Here is a 25,249-nt window from a genome sequence, read left to right as displayed (position 1 = left end):
GAAAGAGGAGCAAAGTGAGGAATCTGGAGGAGGAGAGGGAAGGAAGGGGAGGGAAAGACGAAGGGGAGGACTGATTGGGAGAGGGATTATGAGCTGGTGAAGGGGTGAGTGTGAGTGGGAAAGAGAGAGAGGTAGGGGAAGAGTTGAGAGAGGTACTGAGGGATGGGGAGCTGGAGAAGGACGTCCCTCCCCACCACCGACACTATGTGCAGGAGGTACTGAGTGACCTCTATTGTCAAAGATCCCCACCACCCGGGCCACGCCAACTCACAGCTACCATCGGGGCAGGAAGTACAGAAACCTGATGTCCCACCATCCACCTCACCATCTGACCCTGGAGCTGTTATTACCTGAGAGTGGTCAGTAAAATGAGACTGCAGGCTCTGCGATCGGGAGCATCACGGCCTGGACAATTCCAGAGGTTTAGTTTACCTGAGCTTGAAACATTCCTTCCAGCTGACGTGAGCAGGAACCTGTGTGTCTGAATGAGACCCAGGGTTTCAGAATAGAATCAGGCAAGTGTGGTGAAATTCGTTGTTTATCACAACAAATAATAATAAATAAACTACAAATTACTACAAGAAATATTGATAAAAGGTAAGTTAAACAAGTAGAGAAAAAAACGCAACAGAAGTGGTGAGGTAGGTTTCACTGGGTTCATTGTCCATTCAGAAATCTGCTGGCGGTTTCTGAATCGTTCAGGCTCCTGTACCTCCTCCCTGATGGGGGCGGTGAGAAGAGGGTCCTGGGTGATGGGGGTCCGTATGGATGCACGCCGCCTTTTCGAGGCATTGCCTTTTGAAGATGTCTGCCACGGTGGGAAAGTTAGTGCCTATGATGGAACTGTCTGAACCTACAACCCCCATCGGCTTGTCAATGTCTGCCCTTGTCATCGTAAACATTACTGTGCTAGATATCAGTGTGACCGGACTTTGCTGTTGGTGCTTGTCACTTCACCCGTATTCCAGCAACGAGGAGCCTTTCCCAGGCACAAACGGAAATCCCCACAGTTTGCAGAGGGATTAGAATGGGCTGCCAGTCAAAGCCCCAGAGACGACCATGCTTCACAAAACCCCACAGTAATGTACTTCCTGACAGGGGTGGGGTTACTGCTCATGGTGGGCCCTTGCACATTGTGGTCAGTGGGTTAGGAGACACGGGAGTAAACAGACACAAATGTACACACACACGTAGACACACAGAAAGACTGGCAGAGATAGACACGTGGACACACAGACGTACACACACACACACACACATAGATAGACATGTATGTTGACAGCAGAAGCATGGCAACACTTGCAGGCTGCCCCAGCACAATCCTCACTGATTTGATTTGATGCAGATGACACAATTCACTGTTTGTATCTGCGATAAATAAAGGTCATCTTCAGCTTTATTAAAAGCAATGTCCTGCACTCGCAGACTGAAGACTGATCACTGGTTGTAAGAAGCCTTGGGAGAGAGATTAATAGGATTAAAATCAAAGAGGTTCTGTTGGGAAGTCTTTCACCCAAAATGTTCTTTCTGAATCTCTCTCCACAGATTCTGCCTGACCTGTTGTGTGTTTCCAGCATTTTCGATATATATTTTGGTCGTTCAGAAAAGGGTTTGTTTTATTTTTATTCCTTTATTGCTCTCTGATTTTAGTATATTTTAGAATCAATTTTAAATTTCTTTTACTCGTTTTTAAATTTCTTAATGGTCTGGGACCAGAGCACATCACAGAATCATTTTCATTTTACAATCCTGCTCGAGCTCTCGGCCAGTCTTTTGAAACAATCTCCCTCAAAAGATAATTGGCAGTTCAGTGTTTTTCAACCTCGCTCCTAAACTGTGGAAGTCAATGCCTAAAAATATAGGGATGCAGACTCAGTCAACAATTTTAACCGCCAACTCAAAACCTATTTATTTAAACCCTGCTTTTAAATAATGTCGTTTTGACTTTTATTGGCGAGTTATTTTTATTTTATCTTTTATTTTATTTTCATCCCATTGTGAAGTTCTTTGAACTACATCAACTGTACAAAAAGTGCTCAATAAATAAGTTATTATTTTTAATATTTTGAAGAGGTTTGTATAAACTGAAATGAAAATGATTCCAGGGCTGTTCAAAAGATGGGGAAGACCTTAACTGAATTTTTTGCATCTGTATTTACTCAGGAGACAGATAAGAAGTCTATAAAAGTGAGGCAAAGTGGCATCATTTCGTGGACCCTGTACAGATTACAGCAGAGGAGGTATTTGCTATCCTGAGGCAAATTAGGGTGGATAACTCCCGAGTCCTGATAAGGTGTTCCCTTGGACCCTGCAGGAGGCAAGTGTAGAAGCTGCCGGGGCCCTAGCAGAGATATTTAAATCATCCTTAGTGACAGGGGAGGCACTAAAGGATTGGAGGACAGCCAATGTTGTTCCGCTGTTTAAGAAGAGCTCTAGAAATAAACCAGGAAATTATAGGCCAGTGGGCCTCACATCAGTAGAGGGGAAGTTATTAGAAGGTATCCTGAGGGACCAGATATATGAGTATTTGGATAGACATGGATTGGTTAAGGATAGTCAGCATGGCTTCATGCATGCTACGTTGTATTTAACCAATCTTATAGACTTCTTCAAGGAGGTTACCAGGAACGTTGATGAAGGGAGGACAGTGGATGTTGTCTAGATGGGCTTTAGCAAGGTCTTTGACAGGGTCCATCATGGGAGAGGTTGATCAGGAAGGTTCAGTCACTTGGCATTCAAGATGAGGTAGTAAATTGGATTAGACATTGGCTTTGTGGGAGAAGCCAGGGAGTGGTAGAGCAGGGTTGCCTCTCTGACTGGAGGCCTGTGACTAGTGGTGTGCCACAGGGATCGGTGCTGGGTCCTTGTAATTGGTGTTGTTTGTAATCTGTATCAAAGACCTGGACGATAATGTGGTTAACCGGATCAGCAAATCTGCAGATGACACCAAGACAGGGGGTGTAGTGGACAGCCAGGAAGGCTATCATGGCTTGCAAAGGGATCTGTGTCAGCTGGGAAAATCAGCTGAACAATGGCAGATGGAATTTAATGCAGACAAGTGCGAGGTTTTGCCCTTCAGTAGGACCACCCAGGGTAGGCCTCTCACTGCTACTGGTGTAAGTTCAAAAAGCCAACAAATGTACCAGTGTCTAAGAAGAATAATGTGGGCTGCCTTAATGACTATTACCTGGTAGCACTCACATCGACAGTGATGAAATGCTTTGAGGGGTTGGTCATGACTAGACTGAACTCCTGCCTCAGCAAGGACCTGGACCCACTGCAATTTGCCTATCGCCACAATAGGTCAACAGCAGACTCAATCTCAATGGCTCTTCACACGGCTTTAGACCACCTGGACAACACAAACACCTATGTCAGGAAGCTGTTCATCGACTATAGCTCAGCATTTAATACTGTCGTTCCCACAATCCTGATTCAGAAGTTACAGAACCTGGGCCCCTGTACCTCTTTCTGCAATTGGATCCTCGACTCCCCACCCAGAAGACTACAATCTGTGTGGATTGATGATAACATCTCCTCCTCGCTGACGATCAACACTGGTGCACCTCAGGGGTGTGTGCTTAGCCCACTGCTCTACTCTCTCTATACCCATGACTATGTGGCTAGGCGTAGATCAAATACAGTCTATAAATTTGCTGATGATACAGTTTGTAGAATCTCAGGTGGTGACGAGAGGACATACGGGAGTGAGATATGCCAACTAGCGGAGTGGTGTTGCAGCAACAACCTGGCACTCAACATTAGTGAGGCGATAAAGCTGATTGTGGACTTCAGGAAGGGTAAGATGAAGGAACACATACCAATCCTCACAGAGGGATCAGAATTGGAGAGAGTGAGCAGTTTCAAGTTCCTGGGTGTCAAGATCTCTGAGGATCTAACCTGTTCCCAACATATCGATGCAGTTATAAAGAAGGCAAGGCAGTGACTATATTTCATTAGGAGTTTGAAGAGGTTTGGTATGTCAACAAATACACTCAAAAACTTCTATAGTTGTACCGTGGAAAGCATTCTGACAGGCTGCATCACTGTCTGGTATGGGGGTGGGGAGGGTGGGGAGGGAGGCTACTGCACAAGACTGAAAGAAGATGCAGAGGGTTGTAAATCTAGTCAGCTCTATCTTGGGTACAAGCCTACAAAGTACACAGAACATCTTCAAGCAGCGGTGTCTCAGAAAGGCAGCGTCCATTATTAAGGACCTCTAGCACCCAGGGCATGCCCTTTTCTCACTGTTTCCATCAGGTAGGAGGTACAGGAGCCTGAAGGCACACACTCAGCGATTCAGGAACAGCTTCTTCCCCTCTGCCATCCGATTCCTAAATGGACATTGAACCCTTAGACACTACCTCACTTTTTTAATATACATCATGTCTGTTTTTTGCATGATTTTTAATCTATTTAATATACATATATTGTTATTTATTTATTTGTTTGTTTGTTATTTTATATCTTTTCTTCATTATTTTGTATTGGATCGAACTGCTGCTGCTAAGTTAACAAATTTCACATCACATGCCGGTGATAATAAACCTGATTCTGATTCTGAATCTGAACGTCACACTTTTAACTTTCTGGTAATTGAAGGGACTTTTAAGCCACTGTGTATTTGAGAACATTACTTAGTTCTGAAGTTTAGACTCTGCCCCGATCCTAGGCTCTCAGCCAATGGAAAATTCCTCCCCCTCTACTTTCAGTTTCTCTGAGCAATTTGAAAGAGCCTATTAAACTATAATCTTTGGAACTCCAGGGAATACGATGGGTGAACTTTTCGGAGCGATCTATCTGACATGTTGACATGGTCACAATGGTCAAAGACAATGATGGGCGATTTGGCCCATCTCCATCCATCCAGCCCAATGGATTGATTCCGTTGGTGAAGAAGTGGCCATTTCCTCCAATCCAAACGGACCCCATTGTATTTATTTTATTGTTTACTTTACAGACGTTTACACGATATATAATTTGCAATGTATTGCACTGCTGCCGAACTACGTTAACTTTCTTAGAATTTATATGCTGGGTATGTGTGCCTATGAAAATATACTTGAATATGACCTCGAACCACATGGAGTGGTGCTGGGGTATTAAATATGATCTCGGACCACATGGAGTGGTGCTGGGGTGTTACATATGATCTCAGACCACATGGAGTGGTGCTGGGGTGCTGTTCTGGATGTTTATTCAGCATGGAGACTGGCCGCTTGGCCCATTTCAACCCTGTTATCCAAAACGCCTGTCCACACCCGTCCTGTTTGCCTGTGTTTGGCCAATACCCCAGAGGTTCCCAACCTAGAGTCAATGGACACCTCGGTTAATGGTAAGGGTCCATAGTGCAAAAAAGGTTGGGAAACCCCTGCTGTAAACATTTCCAAGACCTGCACCTATCCAATGCCTTTCAATCATTCTTATCATATGTCATTAGACCACAGTTGTATTGTGTTCATTTCTGGTCACCTCGTTAGAGGAAGGATTGGAGGGTGAAAGAGAGATTTACCAGGATGTTGCCTGCACTCAAGGTCATGTCTTATGTGGAAAGATTGTGTGAGCTCGGGCTTTTCTCTTTGGAATGTAGGAGGATGAGAGATGACTTGATAGAGGTGTACAATATGATAAGAGGCACAGATCAATCGGACAGCCAGCGACTTTTCCCAGGGCAGAAATGGCTAACACCAGGGGTCATAATTTTAAGGTGATTGGATGGAAGGATATCTGTCACGATGTGTGCTGGCAACATCAGAACCCAGGTGCAGAGGAAACACTGACCCTGATGTAGTGACGGCGACTAAAGTTTATTCATAAGAATTTCGGCTGAGTGACATCGCAAAATGTAACATTCTCACCACTAGGACCCCATGATCAGCACTAATCAGGCGTCCACTTAAATAATACACATAACAGCCTAACAAAATGAACTTAACAAGCTTAGACAGAAGGCACCAGGAGACTGCATTACAAAGAGCAAGTCGCTTGGTAAACGATTACGACTCTCGTTAAACAGCAATTAACCAATTTAGGTGCTCTGAAAACCTGGGAGCCCAATGCTCTCCGGCGCCCCACACAGGCTCAAAGAGATCATTACAGTATTAAAGGTGTTTTTTTTTTGGAGACAAGGTCATTCGGCCCAACTTGTCCCTGTTGCCAAGATTCCTATCCACACCCGTCCCATTTGCTTGTATTTGACTGATATCCCACAAAGCATTCACCTATCTTACAACTGTTCTTCGTATCAGTATGGGAATTAGTTTATTGCTGTCACACGTACCATGACACAGTGAAAAGCATGCTCAGCAGACGGTCCATTCGGATCAGAAAATTAGACAATGCATTGAAGTAGAACAAGGTAAACCAAGATGTCCGGTCAAGAGTCTGACACAGTGGGGGTGGAAGCTGTCTTCGAGCCTGGTGGTCCATGCTTTCAAGCTTTTGTATCTTCTGCCCTGTGGGAAAGGGGAGAAGACACAGAGTGTCTGGGGTGGGTGGGCTGGGTGTTTGATTATGCTGGCTGCTTTAGCAAGATGGGTAGACAGACTCAATGGAGGGGGCCCACCTCTTTCTCCTACTCTGGCAGCTCGTTCCATGTAACATCGCCCTCTGTGAGGAGCAGTTTCCCCTCAGGTCCCCTCTAAGCCTTTCCCCTCTCACCTTAAACATTGTGCCCTTGAGTTTCAGACTCCCCTACCCTGGGGTGGGGGGGGGGGAGCTTCTCGTGATCTTATGAACTATAGGGTCAAACTTCAGCTTCCATTGATTCTATGTCGACAGTCCCAGCCCGTCCAATCCCTCCTCACAACTCCAGCCCTCTAGTCCAGTAAATATTTACGTGAATTTCCCATCACTCTCTCAAGAGCTCAGCACCAGTAAAACTGGGGAGTTGATTGTGGATTCAGGAGTGAGATATCGAGGGAGTACACACCAGTCCTCACTGAGGGATCAACACTGGGAAAGGGTGAGCAGTTTCAAGTTGCTGGGCATCAACATCTTGAAGATCTGTCCAGGACACAACGTATTGATGCAATCCTGAAAAAGGATTGGATTAGACGCTGTTTTGTGGGAGAAGACAGAGAGTGGTTGTAGGTGGTTGCCTCTCTGACCGGAGGCCTGTAATTGGTGGTGTGCTGCAGGGATCAGTGCTGGGTCTGTTGTTGTTTGTCATCTATACCAATGATCTGGATGCTAATGTGGTTAACTGGATCAGCAAATTTGCGAATGACACCAAGATTGGGCGTGTGGTGGACAGCAAGGAAGTCTATCATGGTTTGCAGCAGGATCTGGACCAGCTGGAAAAGTGGACTGAAAAATGGCAGATGGAACTTAATGCAGACAAGTGTGACGTGTTGCGCTTTGGAAAGACCAAATAGGACAGGTCTTACACAGTGGACGACAGGGCACTGAGGAGTGCAGTAGAACAAAGGGATCTGGGAATATAGGTTCATAATTCATTGAAAGTGGCAAATTTCCAGGTTGATAGGGCCATAAAGAAAGCTTTCAGCACATCAGCCTTCACAAATGAATGTACTGAGTACAGGAGATGGGATGTTATGTTGAAGTTGGTCAGGATGGCAATGACTTGGAGGGGGATTTCCACGTGGTGGTGTGCCCAGGTGTCCTTCTAGACGGTGCTTCAGGTTTTTCAGGTTTTCCCGTCCTTCAGGTCCTGATGGCAGCAGTGAGAAGGTGACGCGGCCCAGATGCTGGGAAGCTGTGATGATAAACGCCGCCTTCTTGAGGCAGGGCTTTTCACAGATAGTGTCAGTGGTGAGGAGGGAGTTCCTGTGCACCAACCCATCACTACCTGTGATTTGGCCAACACAGTGAAGCAGATTAGATTAGATTTTGGGGACACGCAGTCCTCTTTTATTGTCATTTAATAATGCATGCATTAAGAAATGATACAATGTTTCTCCAGAATGATATCACAGAAACACATGACAAACCGACTGAAAAACTGACAAAAACCACATAATTATAACATATAGTTACAACAGTGCAAAGCAATACCGTCATTTGATAAAGAACAAACCATGGGTACATGGTAAAAAGTCTCAAAGTCTCTTGAAAGTCCCAACATCTCACGCAGACGGTGAACCTCCAGCGCCGCCCACTTGCCAATGCAGCATCCTGGAAGCATCCGACCACAGTCCGACTCCGAGTCTGTCCAAAAACTCTGAGCCTCCGACCAGCTCTCCGACACCGAGCACCATCTCTGCCGAGCGCTTCGACCCCAGCCCTGGCAAAAGGCAATAGGCAAAGCCCAGGATTTGGGGCCTTCCCCTCCGGAGATTCTCGATCGCACAGTAACAGCGGCAGCGAAGCGGGCATTTCAGAGGTTCCTCCAGGTGTTCCTCCGTGCTTCTCACGGCTGTCTCCATCAAATCAGGATTGAGCACAGCCCCCTAGTTAACACATAGGATATCATTCCGAACGGCCACACGTACTGTGTCGCGCTGCCATCTTCTCCTCCTTCCTTTGGTGTTGGGGATGAGCTCAGCCATGTGGTCATTGTGTAGAGCGGGCAGAGCAGGGGACTCAGTACGCAGCCCTGAGAGCGGCTGTGCTGATGGTCAGTGGGGAGGCGACGTTGTTCCCGATCCGTACGGATTGAGGTCTGCCGATGAGGGGATCCAGTCACAGAGGCCCAGGTCCTGGAGCTTTGTGTCACGTCTAGAGAGGGTGATAGTATTGAATGCTGAACTGTAGTTGATAGACAGCAGTCTAAATGTAGGTCTTAGTAATCCAGATGGTCCCAAGCCGGTGAAATCACATCTGTTATGTTTTGTAACTTCCAAATCATTAAATTAATTCAAAGAAAAGACACAGAGTCCGAAATGTGGGTGTGACTCCATCTTTAATTTAAGTGAGACGCTTACGTATCACGTGGTAGTGTGATGGTGTACGCAATTAACATTTTCTTCCATATAACCCATAACTAACTATTTAAATGAACAAGAATACTTAATCAAACACTATATATAAAATATTACTCAAATATTATCGAAATATTAAATGCACAACAACATCTGCTGTTGATCAAATAGAAGCGAACCTAAGTAGATTAAAGGTGAAAGATTTAAGGGAACCTGAGGGGGAACTTCTTCAAGAAGTTCAAGAGTGGAACGAGTTGCCAGCAGAAGTGGTGGATGCGGGTTTGATTGCAGTACTTAAGAGAAGGTTGGAGAGATACATGGATGGGAGGGCTATGGTCCAGGTGCAGATTGACAGTTCTGCTTGAACTAGGTAGGTCAAAGGGCAATCTTCTGTGCTGTAGTGTTCCATGGCCTCTATGACTCCAAGTATTCACCGAGGCAGAGCCAAAACCAATCTCTCCAAGCACTTTATTGGGGTGTAGGTAAGTGCCACTAGACAGTAGTCATTAAGGCATGTCACAATTCTCTATACTATAGATGCTCTTTTGAAGTGGGTGGGAATGCTAAAACATGGAAGGGGGAAGTTGAAGATGCGCTTGGTCTGTATGGATTGTTGGTACCCAGCCAGGCACGCCATCTGGGCTGGACACTTTTCAAGGGTTCACCCTCTTAAAAGATGCCCATCATCAGTGTCAGAGAATGAGATCACGGAGTCCGCCATCTCATTCATCAATACGTATCAGAATAACCCCTACCGATCTAGAGACAGAGCTTCTGCAAATGGCTGGGCACCACAGTGGTTAGTGTCACGCTATAAAATGCCAGCAATCAGGGTTCGATTTATGACACCGTCTGTAAGGAGTTTTTCATTCTTCCTGTGACTGCAGGGGTTTCCTCCCACAGTCTCAAGGTGTATAGGTTAGAGTTAGTAATAACTAGACAGACAAGCACCTGTGCCATTTGTAGAAATTTATTTGTATATTTCAATTTGCTGGAGTCTCCAAGTATATAGAGTACACCATCTCCTCAGACTCCGAGCAAAGTGATTGTTAAGATCCATCCTCTCCCACCCCTGACGGAGCCCAATATGGTTCTGTGATTCAACTGACTGTGATTACACAAAGCCTTGGCCTACTCATCAACCTGTCCTCACTGACCTGTCTGACAATGTTAAAATGGCACCTTTGCGTATGAACCCCATCCTTATACCCAGGAGTCTCTCTCTGGCTATCCATCCCATAGGATGATGATGGTTCCTTTCAGTCAGATAGTGGGGTTGACCCCACTCCTCAGAAAGGAACAGCGTGTGCATGAACGGATCTTAGGTGAGTAGGGGGTTGCACAGGTCCAGACCCACCCTCTCGACATCCCCTCCCAGATCCAGCGGCATGGTGGGGTCCAAGACGGCTGGGGGAAGTTCTGTTGCAGCGAATGGCCAGACCAAGCTTCGATGCAAGGGATGCCCTTGCCGTGCTTCACGGCACGTGTTTGCTAGATGGCCGTTGACTCTACGAGAGGGTTCATCCGCCCTTTGACAGGTCTTGTTTTTCGTCCTGCAGGGTGTCTAGCCACCCTCCTCACCAGGCAATCCTGTGGGGGAGCTGGTTTAGTCACCGACCACCCGGCCATGCGACAGGTAGTACTGGGTTACGTGGTACCAGTAGCATTCAGACGCGTGACCTGACCAGGAGTACTTCATTTATTGCACTATTTATTTCTTTTATAAATTTTAGTAAGTTTATGCCTTGAAAAACAAAGTAATTTCACATCACGTTGCTACAATGTCACCTCAAGATGGTGGCATCAACCATTAAAGACCCTCATCATCTACGACGTGCCCTCCTCTCATTGCTACCATCCAGGACAAAGTACAGGAGCCTGAAGACACACACTCAACGTTTCAGGAACAGCTTCTTCCCTTCTTCCATCAGATTTCTGAATGGACATTGAACCCATGAACACTACCTCACTATTTTTGCTGTGTTTTTGCACTAATAATTTAATCAATGAATTTCCCTGCAACTTTGTGATTAGCAGAAGCTTTAAAATTTAATGCTGCATCTTTTCTTAAACTTCTGCAACCAGCCTGCTGAATATTCACAATTACCTACAAAATTTTCTGTATGTCATGGTAAATCTTTGCTTGTTTCATGATCAGCATATCATTAAGCAGCATATGTTCACTCCAACGCTAACGAATCCACTCTTTCAATATACGATCGAGATCTTCATTCTTCAATTTATGCAGAGTTTTTCCATTTTTCATTAACTTCTGTTCATTACTGACTGTGGTGCGCAGGGATCTATGCTTCACCTAGGAAACTGCCCAGAGGCTCGTGGAACTTTCCATTTGTGACGTCATGTCAGCGCTCAACAAAATTCCAGATTTTTGGATTTTCGGATAAGGAGTACTCAACTTGCACATCAAAGTTCAAAGTACATTTAATTAGTAAAGTATGTAGCTATATATAACGTTGAGATTCGTCTCCTCAAAGGTAGCCACAAAACAAAGAAACCCAGTTGAACCCATTTAAGAAAGACCATCAAAAACCCAATGTGCAGAAAAAAACCAAATCATACAAACAACAAAAGTAAGCAAACAACATTCAGAACTGAAGTTCACAAAAGTCAGTCCACAGTGATAATAAACCTGATTCTGAGCTTTGTGAACTCCTGTGAGTCTGGAATCTCTGGAAGCAGACATGTTAAAGGTAGACATTGGCAGAGAACACCACAGCACAGTACAGGCCCATGATATTGTTCCTGCATTTTAACCTACTCCAAGGTCAATCTAACCCTTCCCTTCCACATAGCCTTCCATTTTTCTATCTTTTAAATTCTAACACCACCGTAGGCCACGCATTGCACACACCCACCACTCTCTGTGTGAAAAAACTACCTCTGACAGGGGGTTGGGGATGACCTAACAGAGGGAAGTCGGGTCTCTGGCACTGAATGTGCCTCTGTGACTCAGAAGGGAAGGACGGAGAAGAGGCACTCTTTGGTGACAGGGGATCTGTTAGTTAGGGGAATGGACAGGATGCTCTGTTGCCGAGAATGAGATTCCTCGATGGTATGTTGCCTCTCAGGTGCCAGGGTCCGGCAAATTTCGGATCAAGTCCGCAGCATTCTTAAGTGGGAGAGTGAACAGCCAGAGGTCGTGGTCCATGTAGGTACCAACCATGGGTAGGATGAGTGATGAGGTTCTGCATGGGGAGTTCAGGGAGTTAGGTGCTAAGTTAAAGGACAGGGCCTCCAGGGTTGTGATCTCAGGATTGCTGCCCGTGTCACGTGCTAGTCAGGCCAGAACTAGGAAGATAATACAGTTTAATATGTGGCTAAGGAGTTGGTGTAGGAGGGAAAGCATAAGACTTCTGGATCATTGGGCTCCCTTCCAGGGAAGGTGGGATCTGTATAGATGGGATGGTTTGAACCTGAACCGGAGGGGGACTAACATCCCAGTGGGAAGGTTTGTTAATGTTGCATGATGGGGTTTAAACTTGAGAGGCAGAGAGAAGGGAACCAGAGTGCCAGAACAGTTAGCGGAGTGGTTGTGGAGGCAGATATTAGTAAGACCTCAGACAAAGTTAGGAACCAAAAGATTCATAGGAAAGTTGTATGATAGTGCTGAAAATGAGATAGCTGGTTTATGAACAGAGGCAATGTGTAGTGAGAAGAGGCTCTTGATAGGGTAAAGTTGCAGTCAACAGGATGAGTTGCAACATAAAAGGTGGACAAAATGGAAAAGGGTGAATACAGGACCGAAAGTGTTAAATTTGAATGTGTGCAATATATGGAATAAGGTAGATGAACTTGCAGCACAGTTAGAGATAGGCAGATATGATGCTGTAGGCATCACTGGATCATGACTGAATGATTATAGTTGGGAGTTTAATGTCCAAGGTTACACATTGTATCAAAAGGACAGGCAGGAAGGCAGAGGGAGTTGCATTACTCTGTTAGTAAAAAATGAAATCAAATCATTAGAAAGAGGTGATATAAGGTCAGAAGAAGTTGAATCATTATGAATAGAGTTAAGGAACTGCAAGGGTAAAATGACCCTGATAGGAGTTGTATACAGACCCCCAAACAGTAGTAGGATGTGGTCTACAAATTACAGTGGGAGACAGAAAATGCACGCCAAAACGGCAATGTTACAATAGTCATAGGAGACTTCAATATGCAGATAGATTGGAAAATCAGGTTGGTGCTGGATACCAGGAGGGGAAACTTCTAGAGTGCCTATGAGATGGCTTTTTGGAGCAGCTCGAAGTTGAGCCCATTCGAGGATCAGCTATTTCAGATTGGGTGCTGTGCTATGAATCAGAATTGATCAGAGAGCTTAAGGTAAAAGAACCCTCAAGGAAAAGTGAAAATTGACCTCCCACATCATGAAGACCCTGGAGAGACTTGTTCTGGAGCTGTTCCAGCCTATGGTCAGGCCACACTTAGATCCCCTCCAGTTCGCCTACCAGCCCCAACTAGGAGTTGAGGATGCCATTGTCTACCTGCTGAACTGTGTCTACGCCCACCTGGACAAGCCAGCGAGCCCTGTGAAGGTCATGTTTTTTGACTTCTCCAGTGCGTTCAACACAATCCGCCCTGCTCTGCTGGGGGAGAAGCTGACAGCGATGCAGGTGGATGCTTTCCTGGTATCATGGATTCTTGATTACCTGACTGGCAGACCACAGTACGTGTGCTTGCAACACTGTGTGTCCGACAGAGTGATCAGCAGCACTGGGGCTCCACAGGGGACTGTCTTGTCTCCCTTTCTCTTCACCATTTACACCTCGGACTTCAACTACTGCACAGAGTCTTGTCATCTTCAGAAATTTTCTGATGACTCTGCCATAGTTGGATGCATCAGCAAGGGAGATGAGGCTGAGTACAGGGCTACGGTAGGAAACTTTGTCACATGGTGTGAGCAGAATTATTTGCAGCTTAATGTGAAAAAGACTAAGGAACTGGTGGTAGACCTGAGGAGAGCTAAGGTACCGGTGACCCCTGTTTCCATCGGGGGGTCAGTGTGGTCATGGTGGAGGATTACAAATACCTGGGGATACGACTTGACAATAAACTGGACTGGTCAAAGAACACTGAGGCTGTCTACAAGAAGGGTCAGAGCCGTCTCTATTTCCTGAGCAGACTGAGGTCTTTTAACATCTGTCGGACGATGCTGAGGATGTTCTACGAGTCTGTGGTGGCCAGTGCGATCATGTTTGCTGTTGTGTGCTGGGACAGCAGGCTGAGGGTAGCAGACACCAACAGAATCAACAAACTCATTCGTAAGGCCAGTGATGTTGTGGGGATGGAACTGGACTCTCTGACGGTGGTGTCTGAAAAGAGGATGCTGTCCAAGTTGTATGCCATCTTGGTCAATGTCTCCCATCCACTACATAATGTACTGGTTGGGCACAGGAGTACATTCAGCCAGAGACTCATTCCACCGAGATGCAACACAGAGCGTCATAGGAAGTCATTCCTGCCTGTGGCCATCAAACTTTACAACTCCTCCTTTGGAGGGTCAGACACCCTGAGCCAATAGGCTGGTCCTGGACTTATTTCCTGGCATAATTTACATATTACTATTTAATTATTTATGGTTTTATTACTATTTAATTATTTATGGTGCAACTGTAACGAAAACCAATTTCCCCCGGGATCAATAAAGTATGACTATGACTATGACTATAATATGATTGAATTCACCCTGAAATTTGAGAAAGAGAAGTTAAAGTCAGATGTATCAGTATTACAGTGGAGTAAAGGGAATTACAGAGACATGAGAGAGGAGCTGGCCAGAATTAATTGGAAACGAACTCTGGCAGGGATGACAGCAGAGCAGTAATGGCTGGAATTTCTGGAAGTAATTTGGAAGGCACAGGATGCATACATCCCAAAGAGGAAAAAGTATTCTAAAGATAAGATGACGCAATAGAGGCTAACAAGAGAAGTCAAAGAGAGGTGAGAGTGGATATCGCACCCTGGAAAACTATGCTGGAGAGGCTATTGGGGGACAAGGAAATGGCAGACAAACTGAATAAGTATTTCACATCAGCCTTCACTGTGGAAGACATTAGCAGTATGGTGGAATTTCCAGGTGTCAGGGGGCATGAAGTGTGTGAAGTTACCATAAATGGAGAGAAGGTTCTTGGGAAACTGAAAGGTCTGGAGGTAGGTAAGTCACCTGGACGAGATGGTGTACACACCAGAGTTCTGCAAGAGGTGGCTGAAGAGGTGGTGGAGGCATTAGTAATGATGTTTCAAGATCACTAGATTCTGTAATCGTTCTGGAAGACTGGAAAATTGCAAATGTCAGACCACCCTTCAAGACGGGAGAGAGGCAGAAGAGAAGAAACTTTAGGAAACTATAGGCTAGTTAGTCTGACCTCAGAGGTTGGGAAGATGTTGCAGTTGATTATTAAAGATGAGATCTCAGGGTACTTGGAAGCACATGATAAAATAGGCCAAAGTCAGCATGGTTTCCTCAAAGGAAAATCTTGCTTGGCAGATATCTTGGAATTCTTTGAAGAAACAACAAACAGGATAGACAAAGGAGAATCGTTGGATGTTGTGTACTTGGATTTTCAGAAGGCCTTTGACAAGGTACCAGATGTAAGGCTGCTTAACAAGCTACAAGCCCATGGTATTACAGGAAATATCTTAGCATGGATAAAGCAGTGGTTGACTGGCAGGAGGCAAAGTGTGGGAATAAAGGGAGCCTTTTCTGGTTGGTTTCCAATGACTAGTGGTGTTCCACAGGAGTCTTTGGTGGGACCGATTCTTGTTACGTTACATGTCAATGATTTGGATGATGGAATTGATGGCTTTGTTGTAAAGTTTGCAGACAATATGAAGATAGGTGCAGGGACAGGTAGTTTTGAGGAAGTAGAGAGGCTACAGAAGGACTTAGACAGATTAGGAGAATAGGCAAAGAAATGGCAGATGGAATACAGTGCTGGTAAGTGTATGGTCATGCATTTTGGTAGAATAAATGAAAGGGTTGACTATTTTCTAAATGGAGAGAAAATACAAAAGAAAACTGAGTCACAAAGGGACTTTGTGCAGGATTCCCTAAGGGTTAATTTGCAGGTTGAGTCTGTGGTGAGGAAGGCAAATGCAATGTTAGCATTCATTTCAAGAGGACTAGAATATAAAAGCAAGGATGTAATATTGAGACTTTATAAAGCCCTGGTGAGGCCTCACTTGGAGTATTGAGAGCAGGTTTGGGCCCCTTATCTAGAAAGGATGTGCTGAAACTGGAGAGGGTTCAAAGGAGGTTCATGAAAATTATTTCAGGATGGAATGGTTTGTCATATGAAGTGCATTTGATGGCTCTGGGCCTGTGTTCACTAGAATTCAGAAAAATGAGGGGTGTTCTCATTGAAAACTATCGAATGGTAAAAGGCCTTGATCGAGTGGATGTGGAAAGAATGTTTCCTATGATGGGAGAGTTTAAGACCAGAGGACACAGTGTTGGAATAGACGGGCTTCCTTATAGAATGGCGATGAGGAGGAATGTCTTTGGGAAGAGGGTGGTGAATCTGTGGAATTCTTTGCCACAGGCAGCTGTGGAGGACAAGTCTTTATGTATGTTTAAGGCAGAGGTTGATAGATTCTTGATTGGTCAGGGCATGAAGGGATTCGGAGAGAAGGCAGGAGATTGGGGCTGAGAGGAAGCTTGGATCAGCCATGATGAAATGGCAGAGCAGACTCGATGGGCCAAATGGCCTAATTCTGCTGCTATATCTTCTGGTCTTATGGCCTAAACACAAGCAAATGAGACTGTTGCGGATAGGTACTTTGGATAACAGGGATGAGAAGGGCTGACTGTTTCCATGCTGTAAAACTCCTCCCTGTCTGTCTACTAGCTATCTCTTATCATTTTATACACCTCTATCAAGTTACCTCTCATCCTCCAAAGAGAGAAGCTCTAGTTTGCTCAACCTTCCTTCATAAGACATGCTCTCTAATCCAGGCAACATCCTGGTAAATCTCCTCTGAATCAGGCAATGACCTTGACCCCACGGTGAAAACTGAGGTAAAAAGTCGTGGTGCCCCAACTAATTTTCCTCCTGACATCATTTAAATGGCTTATGAGAGATCAATGGTGTAATCTGGGTTCTGAATTCATTTCACTTTAACCAGAGATCAGCCAGGGATTGACTTTGAACTCTTTGACTGCTAACACTGGAAAGTTAATCACAGTTTTATCCTTGCATTGATTTCCAGATAAGCAAGCTTTGTCCACGGTTTATAGTTCTTGCAAAATCTTAAATTTGCCTGGTGTTTCCCAGAACATGTCACCTGACTGCTTGTTGAATCACAAAAAAAGATAGTAACTCGACAGGAGGCCAATCTGCCCAATAAATCTGTGCTATTTTTATGCAAGATCAAAAGGACACTGCCATGGGATAATTACAATGCATCCTGAGTAACTGGTGGTGTACAGGGTAACTAGACTCATTGAGTCAGAGAAAGAGAGAGAGAGATCGATGGAACGAGAGAATGAGACAGAGATTCTGTCTCACTTTCTTATTCTCCCTCTCTTCTCTCTCCCATTCACTCTCTCTTTCCTTCTCTGTCTCTTTCATTATCTCTGTCTCTCTCTCTCCTTCTTTCAATGTCCCTCTCTCTTTCTGTTTCTGTCTGTCTGTCAGTCTGACTGTCTGTTTCTCTCTCGCTCTGTCTGTCTGTCTCTCTCTCTCTATCTATCTATCTCTCTATCTATCTATCTCTCTCTGCAGGTTCTCTGCTATTTCCAGCAGGTTCAATTTTATTTTCTTTCTCCAACATCTGTAATCTTTTCGCTTTTGGACGACGTTATACGGACACCATTATAGTCCTCCTTGCAAATGTTCTCATGACTTTTTTTTACCAATAACACAAGAGCTGGTATGGAGACATTTTCTCAACCAACCTCACTAAAGTAAAAACCTCTTAAAGATACATACATATAAGGTCACACACCAGAGAAAATCTGCAGATGCTGGAAATCCAAGCAACACACACACAAAATGCAGGCCAGGCAGCATCTATGGAAAAGAGTAGAGTCGACGTTCCGGGCCGAGACCCTTCGGCAGATATAGGGTAAGGAGTGAAGGAGGGATCGCTGGAGGAGTTGCAGTGTTTCATCTAGCACTAGGGTTCTGGAATCCAGAACTCACTTCCTGATGGGTCATGGGGGTCTGAGACTCCCACAACGTCTGAAAAGTATCTGGATGAGCGGCTAATTTGTTAATGCATTCAAGGTTACAAACCAAGTGCTGGTAGATTAGCCTAACTGGGTACTTTATGGTCAGCATGTATTCGATGGGCCAAAGGGCCTGTTTCTGTGTGTACGATGACAATTGTTCTGCTGTTTTAGCTATTAGAGTAAGCATGCTATGTACACATTAGCTCTAGAACTCCCTACATTAAAAATGCAGTAGGGCTTTTAAGGAACTTTATCAATTAGAATTAGAATAGGAATTGATAATTGGTTTATTCAGATAGTGGGGTGGAGATATGTCTCTACCAAAGGAGATGCAAGGAGCTCCTTCCTTCATCTAGTCTGCAGGTCACCCTGGGGCAAGGTCTAGCACCTGCTTAGGCCCCCAATCAGGGTCACGTGAAACCATGGGAGCAGGTGGTGGATGGTCGTATGAGCAGTCGGTGCAGATCACAAGTCCTGGTTACGCAACCACTGACGTCAGGCAGACAATCTCTGAAGAGTACTGATAATGGCTGGGGTCACCTGTCCTGTAAAGACACTGCCCTGGAGAAGGCAATGGAAAACCACTTCTGTAGAAAAATATATCAAGAACAGTCATGGGCATGAGATCATGATCGCCCACGTCACACAATACAGCACACAACGAATGATGATGATTAAACCATAAGACATAGGAGCAGAATTAGGCCATTCAGCCCATTGAGTCTGCTCAGCCTCTCATCATGGCTGATCCCAGATCCCACTCAACCCCGTACACCTGCCCTCTCGCCATATCCCTTGATGCCCTGACTAATCAGGAATTTATCAATTTCCACTTTAAATGTACCCACAGACTTGGCCTCCACCGCAGTCTGTGGCAGAGCATTCCACAGATTCACTACTCTCTGGCTAAGAAAATTCCTCCTTACTTTTGTTCTAAACGTTCACCCCTCAATTTTGAGGCCATGTCCTCTAGTTCTGGATACCCCACCATAGGAACCATCCTCTCCACATCCACCCAATCTAGTCCTTTCAACATGCGGTAGGTTTCAATGAGATCGCCCTGCATTCTTCTAAATTCCAGCGAGTACAGGCCTAAAGCTGCCAAATGCTCCTCATGTGTTAACCCCTTCATTCCCAGAATCATCCTCATGAACCTCCTCTGGACTCTCTCCAATGACAACACATCCTTTCTGAGATATGAGGCCCAAAACTGTTGCCAATACTCCAAGTGTGACCTGATTAGTGTCTTACAAAGCCTCAGCATTATCTCCTTGCTTTTATATTCTATTTCCCCTTGAAATAAATGCCAACGTTGCATTGGCCTCCTTTACCACAGACTCAACCTGTGAATTAACCTCCTGGGAGTCTTAGACAAATTGGAAGAATGGGCAATAAAGTGGCAGATGGAATACAGAGTTGGGAAATGTATGATAATGCATTTTGGTAAAAGGAACAATAGTATTATCTAAATGGAGAGAAAATTCAAACATTAGAGGTACAGACAGATTTAGGAGACTAAGTCCTGCTGCAATCACATTGTTTCTTCAGTACTACCTACTCCCCCCGACCTATCTTCGTATCATCCGCAAACTTTGCCACAAAGCCATCAATTCCATTATCCAAATCACTGACACACATTGTGAAAAGTAGCAAAGTGGTGGTTCCAAAACTGACCCCTGAGGAAAACCTCCGTCATTGGCAGCCAACCAGAAAAGGCCCTCCTTATTCCCACTCATTGCTTCCTGCCTGTCAGGCATTCTTCCATCCAAGCCAGTATCTTTTCTGTAACACCATAGGATCTTACCTTGTTAGGCAGTCTCATGCGCAGCACCTCATCAAGTGCCTTCTGAAAATCTAAGAAACCTCTTTATTGCTTCCTCGAAGAATTCCAACCCATTTGTCAGGCAAGATCTCCCTTTACAGAAACCATGCTGACTTTGCCTTATTTTATTATTAGTCTCCAAGTACCCCGAAACCTCGTCCTTAATAATGGACTCCATTACTTTCCCAGCCATTGAGGTTAGGCTAACTGGCCTCTAACTTCCTTTCTTTTGCCTTCCGCCCTCCTTCCAGGACCATGGCAGAATCGGGTGATTCTTGAAAGTTCATGACCAATGCACCTGTTATCTCTTCAGTAACCTCTCTCAGGACTCTGGGGTGTAGTCTACCTGGTCCAGGTGACTTGTCCACCTTCAGATCTTTCAGTTTGCCTGGCACTTTTTCCTTTGTAATAGCAATGACACTCACTCCTGCTCCCTGACACTCACAGACCTCTGGCACACTGCTAGTGTCTTAAAACAGTAAAGACTGAAGCAAACTACTTAATAAGTTCATCTGTCATTTCTTTGTCCCCCATTACTGTCTCAGCAGCATAATTTTTCAGTGGTCCAATATCAACTCTCACCTCCCTTTTATTCTTTATATAACTGAAAAACTTTTAGTATCCTGCTTTATATTATTGGCTAGTTTGCCCTCATATTTAATCTTTTCCCTTATGGCTTTCTAGTTGCCTTTTATTGGATTTTAAAAGCTTCCTAATCGTCTAACTTTCCACTCACTTTTGCTACCTTATATGCCCTATTGCTACCTTATATGCCCTTTCCTTGGCTTTTATGCAGTCTTTAACTTCCTTTGTCAGCCACAGTTGCCTAGCCCTGCCATTTGAGAACTTCTTCTGTGGGACATATCTATCCTGCGCCTTGAAAACTATTCCCAGAAACTTCAGCCACCTCTGTTATGCCGTCATCCCCACCAGTATCCCCCTCCAATCCACCTGGGCAAGCTCCTCTCTCATGCCTCTGTAATTCCCTTTATTCCATTGCAATACTGATACATGCAAGTTATGCTTCTCCCTCTCAAATTGTAGTACGAATTCAATCATATTATGACCACTGTCTGCTAAGAGTTCCTTTACATGAAGCTCCCTGATAAAATCTGGGCTATTACACAACACCCAATCTAAGATAGCCTTTCCCTGAGTAGGCCCAAGCACAATCTGCTCTAAAAAGCAAATCTCATATGCATTCAACAAATTCCCTCTCTTGCGATCTGACACCAACCTGATTTTGCCAATCCTCCTATATATTGAAGTCCCCTTATTACATGCCTTTCCCCGCTCCCTTTGCAATCTCAACCCCACATCTTGGCTACTATTTGGAGGTCTATATATAATTCCTCTGATGTTTTTTTTTACCCTTGCAGTTTCTTAACTCCATCCACAAAAATACAACATTCTTCGACCCGATGTAACTTCTTTCTAAAGATGTAATTCCCTCTCTTACCCACAGAGCCACACCACTGCCTGTCCTTTCAATATAAAGTACACCCTTTGATGTTCAGCTCCCAATTAATAGACAATAGGTGCAGGAGTAGGCCATTCGGCCCTTCGAGCCAGCACCGCCATTCACTGTGATCATGGCTGATCATCCACAATCAGTATCCAGTTCCTGCCTTATCCCCATAACCTTTGATTCCGCTATCCTTAAGAGTTCGATCCATCTTTTTCTTGAAAACATCCAGAGACTTGGCCTCCACAGCCTTCTGGGGCACAGCATTCCATATATCCACCACTCTCTGGGTGAAGAAGTTTTTCCTCAACTCCGTTCTAAATGGCCTGTCCCTTATTCTTAAACTGTGGCCTCTGGTCCTGGACTCACCCATCAGCGGGAACATGCTTCCAGCATGTCCAATCCCTTAATAATCTTTTATGTTTCAATAAGATCCCCTCTCAACCTTCTAAATTCCAGAGTATACAGGTCCAGTCGCTCCAATCTTTCGACATATGACAGTCCCGCCATTCTGGGAATTAACCTTGTGAACCTATGCTGCACTCCCTCAATAGCAAGAACGTCATTCCTCAAATTTGGAGACCAAAACTGCACACAGTACTCCAGGTGTGGTCACACCAGGGCCCTGTACAGCTGCAGAAGGACCTCTTTGCTCTTATACTCAATTCCCCTTCTTATGAAGGCCAGCATGCCATTAGCTTTCTTCACTGCCTGCTGTACTTGCATGCTTGCTTTCAGTGACTGAGGTACAAGAACACCTAGATCTCGTTGTGCTTCCCCTTTTCCTAACTTGACTCTATTTAGATAATAATCTGCCTTCCTGTTCTTACCACCAAAGTGGATAACCTCACATTTATCCACATTAAACTGCATCTGCCATGCACCTGCCCACTCACCCAGCCTGTCCAAGTCACCCTGCATTCTCATAACATCCTCCTCACATTTCATACTGCCACCCAGCTTTGTGTCGTTGGCAAATTTGCTAATGTTACTTTTAATTCCTTCATCTAAATCATTAATATATATTGTAAACAGCTGCGGTCCCAGCACTGAACCCTGCCGTACCCCACTGGTCACTGCCTGCCATTCCGAAAGGGACCCGTTAATCCCTACTCTTTGTTTTCTGTCAGCCAGCCAATTTTCAATCCATGTCAGTACTCCGCCCCCAATACCATGTGCCCTAAATTTTGCCCACTAATCTCCTATGTGGGACTTTATCAAAGACTTTCTGAAAGTCCAGGTACACTACATCCACTGGCTCTCCCTTGTCCATTTTCATAGTTACATCCTCAAAAAATTCCAGAGGATTAGTCAAGCACGATTTCCCCTTCGTAGATCCATGCTGACTCGGACCGATCCTGCTACTGCTATCCAGATGTGTCGCAATTTCATCTTTTATAATTGACTCCAGCATCTTTCCCACCACTGACGTCAGGCTAACCGGTCTATAATTCCCTGTTTTCTCTCTTCCTCCCTTCTTGAAGAGAGGGACAATATTAGCCACCCTCCAATCCACAGGAACTGATCCTGAATCTATAGAACATTGGAAAATAATTACCAATGCGTCCACGATTTCTAAAGCCACCTCCTTAACTACCCTAGGATGCAGACCATCAGGTCCCGGGGACTTATCAGCCTTCAGACCCAACAGCCTGTCCAACACCATTTCCTGCCTAATATAAATTTCCTTCAATTCATCCATTACCCTAGGTCCTTTGGCCACTATTACATCTGGGAGATTGTTTGTGTCTTTTGTGAAAGAATTATGGCCTTCTTTCAGACAGAACTCAGTGACGCCCACAACGTCATACTGACCAATCTCAAATTACACCACAAGTTTGTCCACCTTATTCTGAACACTATGTACATTTAAATAAAGCACTTCCAGTCCTGCATTTTTTGCCCTTTTGAATTTTGCCTCTGTGGTACAATTTAACTCTTTGCTCTGTCTGCATTTGTACCCAATCATTGGCTTGTCCTTCCTTATATTCATATTACAGATTACATCATCTACTTGCAAACCTGCTGGCTCATCCTCAGCTCTATCCTACTGATTCCCATCGCCCTGCCATATTAGTTTAATAGAGGAATTAAGGATTATGGGGAAAAGGCAGGTAGGTGGAGATGAGTCCATGGTCAGATCAGCCATGATCTCATTGAATGGTGGAGCAGGCTCGATTGGCCAGATGGCTACTCCTGCTCCTACTTCTGATGTTCTTGTATAAACCACTCCCAACAGCTCCAGTAAACTGCCCACAAGGATATTGCTCCCACTTGGATTCAAGTGCAACCCATCCCATTGCCCCAGAAGAGGTCCCAATGATCCAGAAATCTGAATCCCTGCCCCTCGCTCCAATCCTTCAACCACGCCTTTATCTGCCACCTCACTCTATCCTATCCTCAATTCGCGTGGCACAGACAGCAATCCTGAGATTACTAACCCTGAGGTCCTGCTTCTCGGCTTCCTTCCTAACTCCCTGTGTTCTGTTTTCAGGACCTCCTCCCTTTTCCTACCTATGTCGTTAGTATCAATATGTACCATGACCTCTGGCTGTTCACCCTCCCTTTTCAGGACATTGTGGATGTGTTCAGAAACATCACAGACCCTGACGCCTGGGAGGCAAACTACCATTCGTGTTGTTTCTTTCTCGTGACCACAGAACCACTTATCTGTCCCCCTGACTCTAGAGTCCCCTATTACTGCTGCCATCCTCTTCCGTTCCCTACCCTTCCGAGCCACAGGGCCAGATTCGGTGGTTTATTATTGTCACATGTACCAAGATACAGGGAAAAGCTTGCCTTGCATAGTTGATATAAATCAGACCATTACACAGTGCGCCGAGGTAGAACAAGGTAACAATGAAGAATAAAGTGTAACAGCTACAGAGAAAGTGCAGAGCAGGCAGACAGTAATGTGCAAGATCATAACGAGGTAACATTCACAAAATACAGGAGGAACTCAGCAGGTCAGGCAGCATCAATGGAAAAGAGTAAACAGTTGGCATTTCGAGCCGAGACGCCTCATCAGACAAAACAGCAGCTGTATTTCATGCCGGTGCCCCGCCAAAGAGTCTCGGCCGGAAACATCGACTATAATCTTTTCCATAGATGCTGCCTGACCTGCTGAGTTCCTCCAGCATTTTGTGTGTGTCGCTTTGGATTTCCAGCACCTGCAGATTTTCTCCTGTCTGTAATAATGAGGTATATAGTGAGGTCACGTCCAACTGATCGTAAGAGGGAACTATGATTTAATAGTCCAATAACAGTTGGGTCCTCGTGATAGACTGGCGTCCTATCCGGGGGGAGTCTTGTACTCTCAGTCGCTTCACGCCACGGAAACCGGCATAAGCACCGGCCTGATGAGCCTATAAGGCTCGGGACAGACCTTAACTTTAACTTATGAGAGCTGGGTGGAACCTGTCCCTGAACCCGGTGTACATGCTTTCATGCTGATGGGAGAAGACAGAAGAGGGAATGTCTGGGGTGTGTGGGGACCAATGTTCCCTCTAAGCTGCGCGCACGCACACGTCTTTTGCTACTAGCACACGAAGGAATTTAAACCGCTCACAAAATGTTGTCACCCTCTACCTCGTTAGCATGTTAAGGATATTTCACAACCGTACACAATCACATTTCCTTTTCCGGTTTCTGATGCAAACGATGTTGACAACGTGGCGTTTGCGATGATTTGTCTGCACATTTCAGAACTGGCTTATTCATACTGTTTTAATTAAAGAAATTATTCATTGCACACAGGCTGTTGTCACTGGGCAAAAATTGCACCGCACAAGATTTTTGTGCATTTTGGTCATTAAAATTAGATGGAACATTGGAGGAGTCTTTGATCATGTTGGCTGCTTTACGAAGGCAGTAAGAAGTGTAGA

At 45.0% G+C, this 25,249-nt stretch overlaps 1 long non-coding RNA gene across 1 annotated transcript in view; it reads right to left on the bottom strand.

Annotated features, from left to right (window-relative positions):
• Window positions 1-444: 444 nt before the first annotated feature.
• LOC140197534 (uncharacterized) overlaps window positions 445-25,249 on the bottom strand; it is a 30,484-nt gene continuing 5,679 nt past the window's right edge. Inside the window, exon 3 of the long non-coding RNA XR_011885958.1 lies at window positions 445-481. This is a non-coding gene — a long non-coding RNA (uncharacterized lncRNA). The remainder of the gene's footprint in view (window positions 482-25,249) is intronic.

The sequence above is a fragment of the Mobula birostris genome, chromosome 5 (genome assembly GCF_030028105.1).
Source record: "Mobula birostris isolate sMobBir1 chromosome 5, sMobBir1.hap1, whole genome shotgun sequence".
NCBI classification, from domain to species: Eukaryota; Metazoa; Chordata; class Chondrichthyes; order Myliobatiformes; family Myliobatidae; genus Mobula; species Mobula birostris.
This window is presented reverse-complemented; position numbering and strand designations above follow the sequence as displayed.